Here is a 16519-nt window from a genome sequence, read left to right as displayed (position 1 = left end):
AACACATGTCTACAATCAGAGTATGTTATACCCACTTTGCACTCACCCTGCCCAGATATAAACCACTACATAACATGCAGGCAGTGGAGAATCAGGTGTTCTTACTTATAGCCCCTTTCTTAAATGGGTCACAACCTGATGGTAGACATTATTGTCCTCTTATGCTGGTGTAAATCCATCCTTTCATGCTGGTTGAAGTCAGTGGAGTTACATAGGTGTAATGCCAGTGTAAAGGAGAGAAGAATCCAGGGAAAGAATCGCAATAGTAACCACTGCTCCCATCAAAGCATCTTTTCTCTCTAAATGACTTTGTGGTTTCCTCCTGTATTTACCAAAATGGGGAAACTTTCAAACACATGATCTGCACTTAAAACTTATACTGGTACACCTATGTTGGGGGTTGAGAAAAATCACACCATCTAGTGACATTGCTACACCAACAACCCCCAGTGTAGCTGCAGCTATGTCAATAGGAGGGCTGGTCTACACTTGAAATGCTACCACGGCACGGCTGTAGCACTTCAGAGGAGACACTACTTACACCTATGGGTGGGGTTCTTTTGTCGGTGTAGGCCAGGGGTTGGCAATCTTTGACACGTGGCCCATCAGGGTAATCCGCTGGCGGGCTGCGAGAGAGTTTGTTTACGTTGACCATCCACAGGCACGGCCCCCCACAGCTTGCAGTGGCTGCAGTTTGCTGTTCCCAGCCAATGGGAGCTGCGGGAAGCGGCGGGCCGCAGGGACGAAGAGTGCTTCTGTTGGCATACCTAATGTCATTTGGGGAGGTGGTGTTCCTGCACCATAAGCATATATTATGTCTCTACAGGAGGGCTATGCCAATCTGTGTTTCTCAGCAGAATCACAATTTGAAAATAAGCTGCAGTTTCTCTGAGTTGTAGCTGGGGGGAAAAATTGAGAGACTAGAACAAATAATTTTTAATTTATTCTTTTGGTGCTTTTTAACATATGGCTTCATTAGTTTTCTGTTGGCACAGAAATTATGCAGGAAACTCCATTCTCAAGTTTTCTCTTTAGTTAGAGAAACTGCCCTACTCTTTTGAGTCTATAGACGCTGGAGAAAATATGTGTTGGTAGAGAGGAAAGAATCATTTTGACGTGCCACACAGCTTTGCCAAACAGCTTAGCAGAATCTCTTGCTTGGAGAAAATAACCATCTGCTTAACTTTATAAAGAGGACGGTAAAAGCCTATCCAAGGTTCTAAAAGTGCTCTTGTAAATATTATAAAAACTAGTCCTAAATGCCCTTTTCATGTTTGTACAGCATCTATACAACAATCTAGCAATTATGTACTTAGTACACAGTAAATGTTAATATTATTACACATTCATAGGCCACATTGCTGGCACATCATCTCTTTTCAGAGCTTGCATTAAAGAATCAGGTGTAGTGAAAAAAATGAAAGGTTTTTTACAAAAGATCTTCTTTTGGAAATATAATGCCATGCAAATTACTTTAAGACCTGTGAAGTTTTAGAACGGTTTCTTTCTTGCTGATACAAAAGAAAATGTTTTCCTCCCCCTTCCCACCCTCCAGTATTGGCCATAGGACTTTGAGTGCAAACAACTGGATTTTGTCTGATTGCCTGAGGCTTTGGCTAGAAAGTAAACAATGACTTGATTAATAGTCTTTTAAATGGCACACATGCTCCTTATTCTCTGCTGGTTAAGAAATGTGAAATAATGTATATTAGTCACAGTGATTCACTTGTTCCCTCTGGAGTTGAATGATAACATTAATCAAGCTAATTGTTTCCCCATTTAGAGCTAAGTACCATAAGAAGGCAGACTACATATGATATTTGACACTTTATAGAGATGTCAGCCATCTGGATTTCTCTGTGTGTTGAATATTCTTGCTTTCAGCATAAATTCTCACAGCCTGCCTATAGCGGGCTAGAGACCTGAACCCTGCACAAGTGCTCAATGCCGCAGCACGTGTAGCTGCTCAGAAGTGCCAGGTCCATAATCCCAATGACTGGTGCTCTGCCTGACATGTTTCATGTGTAAGCCTCAAAGCTAGAGGGCTTAGCATATGTCTCCACTGCAATTAAAAACTTGCGGCTGGCCTGTGCCAGTTGACTCAGCCTTGCAGTCTTGTTCTAAGAGACTGTTTAATTGTGGTGTAGATGCTCTAGGACCCTGAGTGGTGGGAGGGTCCCAAAGCTTGGGCTGTAGCCTGAGCCTGAATGTCTACACTACAGTTAAACAGCCCCATAGCCCGAGCCCGAGTCAGCTGGCACGGACTGTCTGCAGGTGTCTAATTGCAGCATAGACATACCCTTAGAAGGATGGAATTCTCCGCTCCCTTTACAAGGGAATAGACAGCTGTAGAGTGGCTTCATTTATATGAATTATTGTTACTTACTCATAGTTCTATAAACTATGTTTTGTTGCTTTAGCTGGAATTTTTTTAGGTTCTTTTTGTATAAATGATGATAGATTGTTGCCATTACTGTACTCTCAAAAGGGCGTAGGGATTATGCAAGATGGTCCCTGGAGCAAGAGGGTCACCCTGACTGACAGGTAGTGTACTCTGGTTTGGGAATGGGATTCAAGTGCAACAAGATTAGGGGGAAGTCTCTGCTTTAAAAATCAGGAACTCTATCCCAGAGAATAAGGGCTCTGTCCAAGGGCCCCATTTTACTCTGGGTTCCCCACCTGGAGACTATGAAGTCTGTGTGGAGTGACTGGACTCAACTGGTGGCAGCAATGTAGAGCTGGCTTTACGGCAGGGCCTGACTAGACCAATGGCAGCAGTGCAGCCCTGGCTGCAGCAGGTCTGACTGGATTGGTGGCGGCACAGCACTGACTTCACAACAAGCCCCGTGTTGGTAGCGGAGCAGGTGTCACAGGACGAGACCAGGAAGCTGCATATCTGAGGGGGACCTGGTGGTGCAGACTTCACTGGACTATTCGAGTAGACAGGCAGAGGAGAGCCACCCTCTGATGCCTCCCTGACTATAACTGAGTCTAGCTGGCCTTGCGAGTGGATTTTAGGTGAGTGTGGTTTGCTTTGTTGCTAAGAGTTCTAGACTTCAACAAGCCAGATGATTAATTCTTGGAATTGTGCTGGTGGCCCGACTCCTGGTGTGCTGACTGGGTCTTGCTTGCTTTACTATATGTAGTTATCTGTATGGTTTTCGTGCTTCTTGTGTTTGGCTTTTCCTAAGGTACTTGTGGTTCAGTGTTACCAACGACACTTGTGAGGACTTGCAAGAGGGGAAGAACCACCTGGGAAGGTGACCACTAGGTTACATTTTAATTGCATAGACTCAAAGGGTAGGAGTACAGCTCTGGGAGGTGGCTCAAACCATAGTTTCCTTTATGTTAGATTGAACCTGGCCCTTGGTGTTGCCACTGGCACCTGGCAGAAGTGGTACGTGTGCAAAATAAAGAGTGGTCACTGGTGATCAGAGGGGTGACAGAAGGAGAGCAGGAGTGGGGTGGGTTGTGGCTAGGGTAACAGAATCTGACAGGAGAACCAATGAGGGGAGGGAGAATGGAGGATTGTGGTACAGGAATCATGGAAGAAGTGGAGCATTTAGGAGAAAGGAAAAACCAAAAATGGGAACAGAAGGAGATAGAATGTGAAAGTGGAGGCTATGGAGGTAGGAAACACTTTCTAACTAAAGGGGTAGTTAAGCTCTGGCATAGGCTTCCAAGGGAGGTTTTGGAATCCCCCGTCAGGGGTGGTCTAGGTTTACTTGATCCTGCCTCAGCACAGGAGGATGGACTAATGACCTCTTGAGGTCCCTTCCAGCCCTTCTTTAGTTCTATGATTTTATGCTGTAGGTAGGACAGACACAAATTTGGCAGCACACAGGGGAACAATTTCTTTGTTCTGGAAACTTCTAATCAGTAATGATTGTTTCAAAACTGCAGCACTTTTAAAAAATAATTAAAGCCAGGGGTTTTTAATAATTATTTTTTTAATTAAATTAATTAATTTAAAAAATAATTAAAACCAAGAGTTCTAGGGACCCTTATTTTCTGTCCTGCAGAGTGGCTGATTTACAGGAGCTTGGAGTTATTTAATATAATTCAACTTAATGATGTTGCGCCAGTGTAATTTGAGACTGAATTTGGCTTACTATTTCCCTGGTTACTGGCTAAGGTAATTGAAGGTGGGAGAAAAATCACATCTATATTCATTATTCTTCTGTGTTACAGCCTGAATTACCAATTAGAAGGGATGGCAGGAGGAACAAAACATGTCCAAGCCACTTAAGTTCAGAGAACACGAAGCAATACAAGCCAAATTCTTCCTGTCAGTGGAATAGTTGAGGGTGTAATTCAGTACAGAATTTGGTCTTACACATTTTCCACACAATGACTGATTCAAAAGAACAGCATAGAAACACATGGTGATTTCCCTCAAAATCCTCATCACAATCATGTAAAGTTCAACAACAGTATTGCTTCCAGAAAAGCAATTTAAACAGTCTTCTAGTCTGCAGCCCTTAACCAGGAAGCAGGCAAAGTTCAGTATCTATGGTACTTATATGGCCCCCAATGCTGTAGTAGCTGAGTGCCCACAGTCTTTGGTGTATTTATCCTCACAACACCTCTGTTGGTCCTATTTTACAGATGGGGAACCAAGGCACAGAGAGATTAAGGGTTTGTTTAAACAATTAGTGGGCAGCAAGCTGGGGTATAAATCTGCACTAACTGTCTGAGTGGATCTTCATGCTGTGCACTAAAATTTCTCCAGTCCACACTGGCAGTACACTAGCATGGTAGCATGGCCCACATGGATAGTTTGTGTGAAGTAGGCTAATGGGCTCTAGATTTGCACCCTGGCTTGTCACACACTAAGTGTTAGTCCAGGGTCACAGAGGAAGCAGCGACTTGAATTGTGGTTTCCTCAGCTCCAGGCTCTGATCCTAACCGCTAGACCATGCTTCCTCTGAATAAGAGGTTAGTTTTGAGTTAAAAGGCCCAGTCATTAGAGTGGGCTCTTATCTTCTGCCCATGATTTTACCTTTTTACAATCATATGAAACAGAAATGTAGGTGCAGTTTTCATCATCCTTTTCAACATCAGCCAGTATTTTAATGCACGCTTCGCGCAACAGACAGCTACAGCCTGCTAATCTGTTCTGTTAAATGGGGCTCTCTCCGTTTCCTGACAGATGGCCAGCTTATGCCCTCAGAGATACAAGAACGTAGGCTCCCTACCCCAAGAAGACATCATCTCTTCTAAACACAAGAGCATCCCTCATCTCTACAGCACTTTCGCCCTCTTACCAAGAGCCTTGTAGGACTCTTTTGTAGGGTTGGTATCTGCATGATGGGCAGTGGTGGGCAAAGTGACTGGACATCCTGTTTTTTCCAGGACTGTCCCATTTTTCAACTATCCTGGAAATCTGGAGCCTTAAAACTGGACACATAAAGCTATTTGTTTTTTGCTCAGCAGCCTCCCTTATTCCTCCTCCCTAGCAGGGGTGCTACTGCAGGGGAATCCATTCTCCCCTTGGGGCCTGATACCACCCATAGGACTAGAACGGGTAAAAGTTTTCCAAATTTTGATTTTTATGAAGGGAGCTCTGCTGCATGGTGGCAGCTGCCTCCCAACTCCTCTCAGGGAGGGAGGTCTCATTGGATATAGAGAAATAAGGTGTAATTTAAGGCTCTCAGGGTCAGCCTTAATTCACACCAGAAATCCCAGTGAGGATGATGTATTGGAGCTTTCCCCTTTCCCCACCCATCAAACCTTATTCCCCACAGAGCACCTACTTGGGAGGTCAGGAGGAAAGGGGAGCACACCTCATAACTGCTCTATCTCCTTCTGAGCTGTCCCAGCCCTGGGTTCACTTGATCCGTACTCCTCACCCAAGCAGAGGGGTAATATATGGCCCTTAGTTTGTATTTGTTTTACTGGAAATGCCTATGTTGCTTGGTTAACTGAGTCCCTGAGGGCTACAGTTTGAATTTTTATCAGTCAGACCCCACTTTCTTGGGCTAGACTCTTAAGCCATTTATCCATTCCCACTTTTTTTCTGCATTATTAAAATATCAGTAAAGAAGTATTTTTAAAATGTGCAACCAAACAATAAATAGTATCCAGAGAGTGATCAGCTTCCTAGGTGAGGAGGCATAAGGGGATCATTTATATAACCAAGTTATTGGAATAAATTATGCTCAATAAACTGCTTTCACATCCACCTGCTGCAGACAATAATGAAGGAATAACCTACAGTATGCATTTGGTTAAAAAATAAAAAATAAAAAATTGCCCACTCTTGATCAAACCACTCTTGTTTCAAGTGCTCTGCCTTTATAATTATAGAAGAGATGTAGGGCTGGAGAGCCCTGCTTTTCACAGCATAGCAGAATACTATCAGATCTCAGCAGCACAGAGACTGCTGATAACCCTTTTAAAGCATAAATCATTCCAAACTTTTTAGGTCAGCCCCTGAGAACAGAGGGGAGAATCACTACCTAAGTACTGAACAGAGTGTTCGAACACAGTGTGTATACTGGTAACATTCTGACATTCTGGTTATAATACACGCATTTAAGATTATTACACTGTGAAAGAGTTCTGGGTTCACAAGGGTTTTCAGAGAAACAGGAGGTTGCTGCTTCTCAGTCTTTTCAGGGCCAGCATTACAGCTGCAGTTTCGACTCTAATGACAAGCGGCTAGATCATCTGCTGTTGTAAATCAATACGACTTCAATGGAACTACACCCGTTTAAAACAGCTGAGGAACTGGCTGGCTTCTTTTTCTGAACAGATCCGCTTATAGAGTCCAGCTGGTTACCTGATTCTGTTCTAACGTTGCTTTTACACAGTGTAACTCTATTGATGTCAGTGGGGTTACTCCTGACTTACACTGGTGTAAGTGAAAGCCAAATCATCACCTAAAGTCCAGTGAATGAAACTCTGATCATAAAAATTGGCTGTGCACCATCCTTAATATTTCAAAATTTCTGACCAGAAAAACTGATTTGTGAGCTGTGTGACACTTTGACAGATTGTCTCACTGTACGGCATTGTGTCATTTATTGCCTCCAAGATTAGGTGAAAAGAGGCAGATCCAGATTCTGCTGGGTGCAGCAGAGAGGGGGCTGTCAAGGAGCCCATTATCACTAAGTGATTCTAACCATGATCCTAAACTGAAGAACTCAACATGATTTATGCCATTAACACCACTGGGAGCAGGATCAAGCCCTCTCTCTCCAGCCTGACCCTGGGCACAGCTTAGAACAGCCTGGGACCTGCTCTGAACAGCGCCAGCTGGTGATACTTGGAGCACATCTTTTTGTAGCCACCCTCCCGGCTGCCCGGACACATTCCTTGTGTGTTGGGAGGAAGGCAGAGGACCCATGTTCGCTGCGTCTACACCTGCTCAGGCCTCTCCCATCTGATGAGAGGTTCTGGCTCCCTTTGTGTCGTACAAGTGATGATTAGGGAGCACAATAGGATAGGGACTCTGGCCTCTCTCTCTCTCTCTTTTTTAATTAAAATGATACTTCTCTGCAAATGGACATCTAGAAAACATAAAAACGGTGAGTTTACTTTACCAAAAAGGTACAACAGATGGACACATTTATATCTTACTGTTTTCCTTCATGTGCACACAAGTTGAGTAAAAAGATGCTGTTTCTCCATAGAATACAGTATTTAATAATTAGCATCTGCTCAGTGGGATAAACTTTCTCACATAACTGTTTGCAGGCTCTGGACCTCATTGTGTGATGTTAAAATACTATGCTTAAGCTCATTTACGGACAAGACAAAGCAAACAGCCAAAATCCCATCAAGATGAACCGCTAACAGAGGTGAATTAAGGTTTCCTGGGGTCCTGGGCCAGAGCAAGTCGGGGGACCTGCTCTACCCTTTCCGCTTGCGGTCCCACGCCCATTCTGCCCCCTTCAACCTGAAGCCCCGCCCACAACCCCACCACTTTCTGCCACCCAGGGTCCTCCAATTGCATCCCCCCACTGCAGCCCCACACCCGTTTGCTCCTTTATCTCCCTCCCTCCCCATCCCACTCTGGCCCCAAGACCAGAGAAGCTCTGTCGCCGCACCATGGCCCCGGGGTAGCTTGAACTGCTGGTCTCTATGTTGTACTTGGTCTATGATTAAGTGATGGACTTGTGTCTCCAGAACTGTCCTGATACTTTTCACATGTGTTAAATTCACTTAAAACTTCCCTTTGGAGAAATGCAGAGAAACGCATACAAAGTTGTAAATTAAAACATTGGAGGTGTTTAGTCTAATATTTACCCTAATATCTTTATGTTTCTAATTATAAGATTGTTTTTTTGAGTAATGAAGCCTCTGAACCAGCAATTCCAGCCAGAGTTTGGAATACACGTGTGTAGTCTGTAACGGTATGTTTTATTTTAGCTCTAAATTTTGGCACTAACATTAGTGTTTATTCTATAATACATAGTGAGCTAGATCCCTAGTTAATGTGTATCAACATAGCTCCATTGACATCAGTGGAGTTATGCTGATTTACACTAGTTGAGGATCTGGCCCTGAATTTCTATGAAGTTCTTAAATCTTGATTTGTAGAGAGTTGTCACTTTGGATGGGTTATCACCAGCAGGAGAGTGAATTTGTGTGGAGGGGTGGAGGGTGAGAAAACCTGGATTTGTGCTGGAAATGGCCCAACTTGATGATCACTTTAGATAAGCTATTACCAGCAGGACAGTGGGGTGGGAGGAGGTATTGTTTCATATTCTCTGTGTGAATATAAAGTCTGCTGCAGTTTCCACGGTATGCATCCGATGAAGTGAGCTGTAGCACGAAAGCTCATGCTCAAATAAATTGGTTAGTCTCTAAGGTGCCACAAGTCCTCCTTTTCTTAAAGCAAGGGTGTTCAGTAGCATTTTAAGTTGCAGGTGCTCCTACGTTAATTCTTATTTGTGCTCTGCTGTTTGTTAAACAACATTTACTCAGAATTTTCTCTTGGTCAGTAGAAATTGAAATTGACAGGCACAATTTTCTGCAGGGAGAGTGGAAATGTAATGAGAAACTTGGTGCCATGGACACTCTTCCATGCAGGTATGTGAGAGTGACTGTGCTCTTGTACAATGTGTGTTGAGTTTCTAGGAAAAAAACAGGAGGATTCCACATGAATGCTACTTGATACCATGTTGAATTGTTTCCCTCCATTAAGTATCTCCCCAAAAATCAGTGTACTGACTTCTTAGGAATATTCACCCTGAATATCAAGCAACCCAGAGCTATTGATCACAACCTGTGCTATGTTCTTTATTATATTCAATTATTATTTTAAGGCATTGATATGTTGGTTTACATGTATGGTATTGGTAATGTTAGGAGTATTGCAATGCTTTCTATATGTAAGCACAGGCATAAGTAGCTTATCTGTAGACAGTGGTTGGTTTCCATAGGTATACCTTTGGTCTAGGTAGTTTGATTTGTGCAGTTTAGGGATGTGTTTAATCTAATATATATTTTAGATATTCCAGATGCCAAATGCCATCTCTCTTCCAACACACACAAATCTGGATAATGACCCCTTTGGACAATGTCCACTCCCACTGACTTCAGTGGGCTTTGGATTAGCTCCCTAGTGAAGTTAACCCATGCTCGCATCATGACTTGTAAGGAATGAACTCTGCTACCACCGTTCTTCAACATACACTGGAACTTGGAAAACAGCTCCGCAAGCCTGAAAAGACTTTTACTTCTTAGTGAGCAGCTCGTTGCTGCAGAGATTTTAGTGCGGATTCCCCCAAAGCAGGATTTGCAGTCTATGAAGGTATACTGGAAATTTCCTTGTCTTCTAACACGGTTCACATTTTAAATGTATTACTGAAGGGCTAACTTTTGCCCCCAGTTATACCTACACAACTTCATTAAGTCAATGGAGCTGCACCTGAGGGCAGAATTTTGTTCTGAGTCCCTGATCTCGCAATGAGCTTTGTGTAGGCAGAGCCCTAGTGAGCAGGACTGGGACCTAGGGTTTGTATTTTAAGCTCTTTGTCAAGGTGGCGATACTCCATTAGCTCCACTGAGAAATCCCTAAATGCCAGCTCCAGAGAAAGTATGAGAGGTCCCAGCCCACTCCTAGGCAGATTGGCCTAAAATGCCGTAAGCAGAGAGAAAGGATGAGGAACTTCAGCCCACTCCCACTCAGACTGATTCAGACATGCTAAGTCCCAAAGAAAAATCATTCACCTATGTAGTCAGCTACTTAGATACAGAGCCTGAAGAGAAAGTGAAAAGAAATCCGTGTTTAGGAACTTTTGGAATTGTAGAGCATTACCAAAAAGGCGCATTTAACTCTGCAGAATGGCACCCTTTATTTCTGATGGGGCATTTTAAGTCACTTTTATTCCCATAAGCAGAGTTGCATCTTGGGACAGGTTGTTGGTGTCGTGTGTGCATAAGTGCGTGCATGCTTTTGCATGTCTGTCTTTGAAAATCTGGGCTTTGCTTTAGGTATAGGTTAATGTTGCCGCGGGATGTTTGTAAACACTAAACAATGTGTGTCCTTGCATCATCCTCATCGATATCCTAACATTTGCTTTGTCCTCCAGCATGAGATAATTGTTGACATAAGGCTGCCATAAACTGTTGCTGACGACCTGTGGGATTAATGGGCTGTGAAGAGATGGCAAAGTATTAGATTTGTTCCTCATTCTGGATTATAGTTTGATCAATTGTACTGTGTCATGAAGGTCCATATCAATATGAAAGTTCAGGATTACATGAAGTATATACGGTATTTTACAATATCATCACTAGTACTTTTTTTAATGGGCTTTGTTTTCTCTGTACTCTTTGAATGATCTCTGCATTCACTGCTAGATTGCAAAGGCTGTTTTGACACTATTTATTGCTCTAAGCTAAATGCTTCAGCATTAGAAATTGCCAGTGATCTTTCTTTCAAGAAGGGAATGGTGGAAAGGGAGAGAGGACATTTTATGTAGTAATTGTCTTTTAACCAATTTAGACTCTCCATTGGAATATTAAAAGAAGTTACAGCATGCTTTGCCTCTTGGGGACTTTTTCATGGCTCCATATTTTTCATCACTGAGGACAGAACTCAGGGCATCAAGGTCTAGAAACAGAAGTCTTAACCACTTGTATCTAAAGGACAATCTCCATTAGCCACCACAGCACTAGGGCTTTATCCCCCATGGATCAGTCACTAGATGGTGACATGATAGCACACACTTCAACAAGTTGGACAGTCCATCAAGCAGCAGGCAGTGGTGCATCTATTATATACATACTACCTATTTGTGATACGTACCATCATTTGCTTTGAAAACATTAGGAAAACAGTGATGCTTCTAATTCCATCTCCTTGCTTTGCTCCTCTTTGTTTCCTCAGGACACAAATGATGTGTAGGCAAATTTAAATATGCTGAATGTACTGTGTGTGGCTGGAATCACTGGGTGGAAAGTCTATGGTGTGTGTTATACAGGATAATCACATGTTAGAAGCCCATGTTAGATGACTATACTCATCTCCGAATTTCCTGTAGAAGAAGGTCCAATAGGTATATTTACATGCAACAATCTTTGAAGATAAATATCTTGGCTTCTTTTCTTTTCTTCTCCCCTCCTCCCCCCAATTTGAAAACCAACGCCTGCATTTTCAAACATGACAGGTGATCTTGGGTGCCTTAAATTCTAGTTGCTCAACTTGAGCTATCTTTAAAAGGCCTGATTTTTTCTGATGAGTGGGTGCTGTTCAAAATGCATGTATCCCCTCCACCCCCACCACCCAGATGGAAAGTTCACTGTGCCAATTGCCGTGCATAAAGCTCCTGTCCAGCTCCTGGGTTATCATTCATTTTACACCAGAAGAGAAATTTCTCTCTTCCACAAAAGTGTACTTCTCTGACATTTTATAACCTGCTTCCCACTGCCAGAAGTTGGGGGAATGACTTAGTGGCACTGACTTGCAAATATTGATTATAGCCCATTGACTTCAATGGAATCATCACGATTTGAGAGCAGCATCAGGCTCTCTGTTTTGAACTGTGTGCATCTGAGATTTATTTGTGCTGCTGTTTCAGTACTGCCCTTCCAAGTACAGGTGCTAATTAGGGGCTAGACTGAGGCCTTCTTGCATAATCATGCAAGAGGGTCAGGAAGAGAAACTTTACTTCCTTGCATTGGCCACCCAGATTGTGAGCAGCGGCACAGGGAAAAGAGCAGTCTCTGTGTGGGGTTGCTGCATTTTCTTATCCTACTCAAGTGGGTGAGGAGTAGGTAGCCTTGGCTTTGATCCCACAGTTCACCAACTGGCATCGTTGCACTGGTGTGCAGGGAGAAGTATGCTGCACCTGGTTTTGACCTGCCACAAAGTAATTCCCCTTGCAGAGCAAGAGGGAAACCAGAAGGCAGATTGTGACTTGAAACTCCAGTCTGCCCTTGGGACAGCATAACATAGTGCTCAGGACTCGTGACTGAGCCCCAAGGATAGGCCCCTGCTCCAAAATTCAGATTTAAATCTGAACCTCCTCACACTCGCAGTGTATGTGTATTAATATCCAGGGTTTTATTTTGACCCATTACAGAATTGCAGCAATCAACAGTGAAGTTACAATCTGGGGTTTTGCTTTGGGCCCATCTTTCACAGTAACATTGTTGTATTTCACATGAAAAGCTGGAACCTTGGCACTGACTCCAAATTATGCATTTCAAAGCATTCCCCTGTTCTAAATAAACAGCAGCCGCAAACTCAGCCAGGAGGAAAGGTAGAGGTCGAGGCGTGACATTCACATTTCCACCCTCCATGAATAAAGAGACAAAAAAGATCCACTGAACCAGTGAAAGAGCTAAGAGCTCAGGGACAGGGAAGTGAAAATTCACTAGACACTTGTTAGACTTTGCATGAAGGGTTTTAAATAGATGGTTGAGGAGAGTATGTTATCTCTGCCAAAGTAATGAAAATCAGATTGCAAAACAAATTAATAACAAAGGGCAGTATCTGGGCAAAAGTGGCTGTACAGACTTCTGATTTATTCCAGAGAGGAATATGACTAAGAGACTATAGAATAGAACCAGATTATATTATAATTTTTAAGTGCTACCTCTCATGTTGATGGGCATGAAGAGTTCCCATTTCCCTGTGCTCTGTTTAGTAGTACACATGATTAGATGATACTAGACAGGGTAAACCATATTTTGTGTGAACCCTGAGCTTTTTGGTTGGCCTGCTTGATTAACCATACAACAGGAACCACTCACAGACAGATTTTTAGGCAATTTTAAAAAAAATTTATGGGGGCTTGGGGATCAGAAGCAAATGGAAAAAACATCAGCTGAGTAATAAAACTTATAAAAGATTAGAATATAAAACACATTTAAAACTGTCAACCCCAGCTGTCTGTACACAACCATCTGTCAAGCTGGAAAGGAAGCCAAAAATGTACATGGGTACATAGGTTACATCTACACAGGGATAAAAGACTAGCGGCATGGCCATGGTTGGCCTGGGTCAGCTGACTTGGGCTCAGGTTGTGGGGCTAAATATCAGTGTTTAGGTGTTTGGGCTCCGGTTGGAATTTGAAATCAGGGACCCTCCACCCTTGCAGGGTCTCACAGCTTGGGCTCCAGCCCAAGCCCAAATATCCATACCGCAATTTTTCAGCCCCAGAGAAGAAGCCCTGCGAGCCCGTCAGCTGACTCAGGCCAGCCGTGGGTTTGTATCCCTATCTAGAGATATCTTAAAGGCCCAGGGCTAAATTCTCTGCTAGTATAACTCCCTTGACTTCAATGGAGTTACACCAGCAAGAGAATTTGGCCTCCAGGTTCACTCAGGGTGTACACTGGCTTCTGCAGAAGCTGGTGGAAGTCAGTGTAAAGTCCACCAGGGAGAAGGTTGAAGTACTATGAAGTGTAGTAACCTCTCCTTCCACTGCTGGGGTTTCAGGAAGCCAGCACAGCACTCACTAAATAGTAAGCCACAGTATGGCTAGGGCAGCCGGGGAATGCATTGATATAACACATTCACTCAGCAGGTCCCGCCAGTTGGGCTCCTATGGAACCTTACCCCATACATTACAACAGTTGTGTCTGGTTGGGAACTCTGGATGGAAAGATGGCAGCCCTGCCACAGGGTACGTTCCTCAGGGGGAGAGTGGTGCAATTTTCATCTCCCTATCATCTCACATAAATATAGTCCTCGGAGGGCGGGGGGGCATTTGTGAGAGAGAATATGTCTGTAAGAACCCTTTTTAACCCTTGTTAAACATGAATGTCAATGCACTGTCAGTATAGGGTCCAGTAACATCGTAGCTGGCCATTAAAGGAAACTGGGCTCAGCTCTCCTGTACCAGTCCAGGTGAACCCATTTGGGCCAATTAAGAGGGCGGGGAAGCACCTAGGGGCTAAAAGGGGCCTGATAAGAAAGCTCGGGAGTCGGAGCAGATTGAGTCAGTCAGGAGTCGGACAGTAGAATGCCAGGAGAGGAAACCTGTCAGAGAGAGAAGCTGGTTCCTGGGAGCAGGCTGAAAGCAGGAGAGCAGCAAGTGGGTTTGCTGGCTGGTATTGCCAAGGCTGGAGAGAGCTGAAGGCAGGAGGAGGAGCAGCAGAGGGAGTTGCTTGCTGGCTCTAAGCCGGAGAGCTCTAGATCCAGAGGTACTGTGAGAGGGCCGGGGCAGTGAGGGATGCTCCAAGCAAGGAGGTTGTGGGAGCTCCTGCTGGGAGTAGTGGGGTTACCCCCAAGAAGGAAGGGCTGGAGTGACTGTCCTGACAGACAGTTCAAGTATAGCAGAAGACACCGCAATGTCTTATGTCAATAGCCAAGGAGATGTATGATTTTTAGGGACTATGTGCACTGGGGTGAGATGGATTATGCTATGGGACTTCTGCTTTATGTTTTGTTAATAAAGTATGTTGATGGACTGAGGACATGCTTGCTTGGAGTTACTCAGGACACAGGAGGCAAACTGAGGTGAGGCCTTTAGGTAGGGTGACCAGACGTCCTGATTTTATAGGGACAGTCCTGATTTTTGGGTCTTTTTCTTAGATAGGCTCCTATTACCCCCCACCCCATCCCGATTTTTCATGCTTGCTGTCTAGTCACCCTATCTCTAGGTCACAAGGGGATGCCTGGAGAAGGCCATGCACCTACAGATCCCCAGAGGTTTATTTCTGCAGTCCAGATTTTGCTACGCTAAGGAGTTTATGTGTTGAAGGGATGCTGCTGGAGGCGGTGTAGAAGAACAAAGTGTGAATGATGGTAAGCATTTTCAATTTTTTCCCTTCAGCAGAAAAACATCTATGAAATACAAAAGCCAAGTTGAAATAACACTAAGTTTCTGAAACAAGCACAGAGAGAATTTCACAGCCAAGCCTGTAATTCTGTGGCATAATCCACCTCATTATATTTAGATATCACCGCATATAATAGCCAACAACCCTCCAAATGCTATCGTTACACAATAAATTGTTATAGCTAAATATGCAGCTCTACATGCATTATAAAGCTCTGTTTTTTCATACACATAGATATGTTCAGGACATACCAACAGAGAAAAGCCTCAATTCTCTTGCTTGAAGGTTACAGTATAACATGACTTTATTTCTTAGAATTCAGAATGATAACACACAAGAACCCCAAAACACACAGAGAGAGACAAAGCAGGCTGCTGCTTACGGCAGAGAGGCACAACTTCATTCTAAGATAGCTGACTGATGAACTGACTCTGATTGCACACTTTCCTACAGATACCCCTAACCTGCAAGCAGGACCAGGAAACCCCTTAAAACTTAAAGTGATAGCTTGTAATTTTAACACCGTTTAAATACACCACAATAATAAAAAGGTTCTTTTTGGACCATAAGCTCCCAAGCTTGGTCTCAGCCCACAGATGGATTTTAATTGGAAAATCTGAGTAAGAACTATTCGACCATTCTTGTGGAAGCTGTTGTTTCCCACTAGAGGCCGAGTCTAGCTGCCACTGGCATCAATGGGATTTGAATCAGGCACTCTCCCTGTACACTTGGGTTCAGCTTCTGATAAGGCTGCAAATTAAATGAGCATTGTGGTCTGTTCCTAACCCTGGTGGGTCTTCGTCTGCTTTACAAAGCCTCCGTACGGTTTAGCAGAAGGTGCCAGTAACAGAATAGCAGGAAAATTACAAGTCATGACACAGTTGTGGAGCTTTTTGCCACACCACTCCTACAATCCACCATTCAGCTGTGGATTCCCCGCCTGCAGGGTGAGTTCCTTCATAAAAGACCCTCTCTTCCTGCAGCACTGGTGGAATTTTTAGGCTGTGGGACAGTATACCTAGGTCCCAGGAGTTTTACCACTCCCTGCTCACAACCTCCAAAATGAATAATAGAAACTTAATAATAATAAACTGAAGAGACTGCAATTAGAGAACATTTGTTGCAGCAATTTCTTTTCCAATAGATTATTCTAAAATCACTTCCATTTCAAACTAAGCTCCCAAGCAGTCCATTTTTATTGCCTCTAACACCTGCTCGGTTTGTTTAACCTAAAATAAAAATGAGCAGGAAAATATAATGCTAGGAGCTTATTTGG

Source organism: Eretmochelys imbricata, chromosome 2 (assembly GCF_965152235.1).
Source record: "Eretmochelys imbricata isolate rEreImb1 chromosome 2, rEreImb1.hap1, whole genome shotgun sequence".
Taxonomy (NCBI): Eukaryota; Metazoa; Chordata; order Testudines; family Cheloniidae; genus Eretmochelys; species Eretmochelys imbricata.
This window is presented reverse-complemented; position numbering follows the sequence as displayed.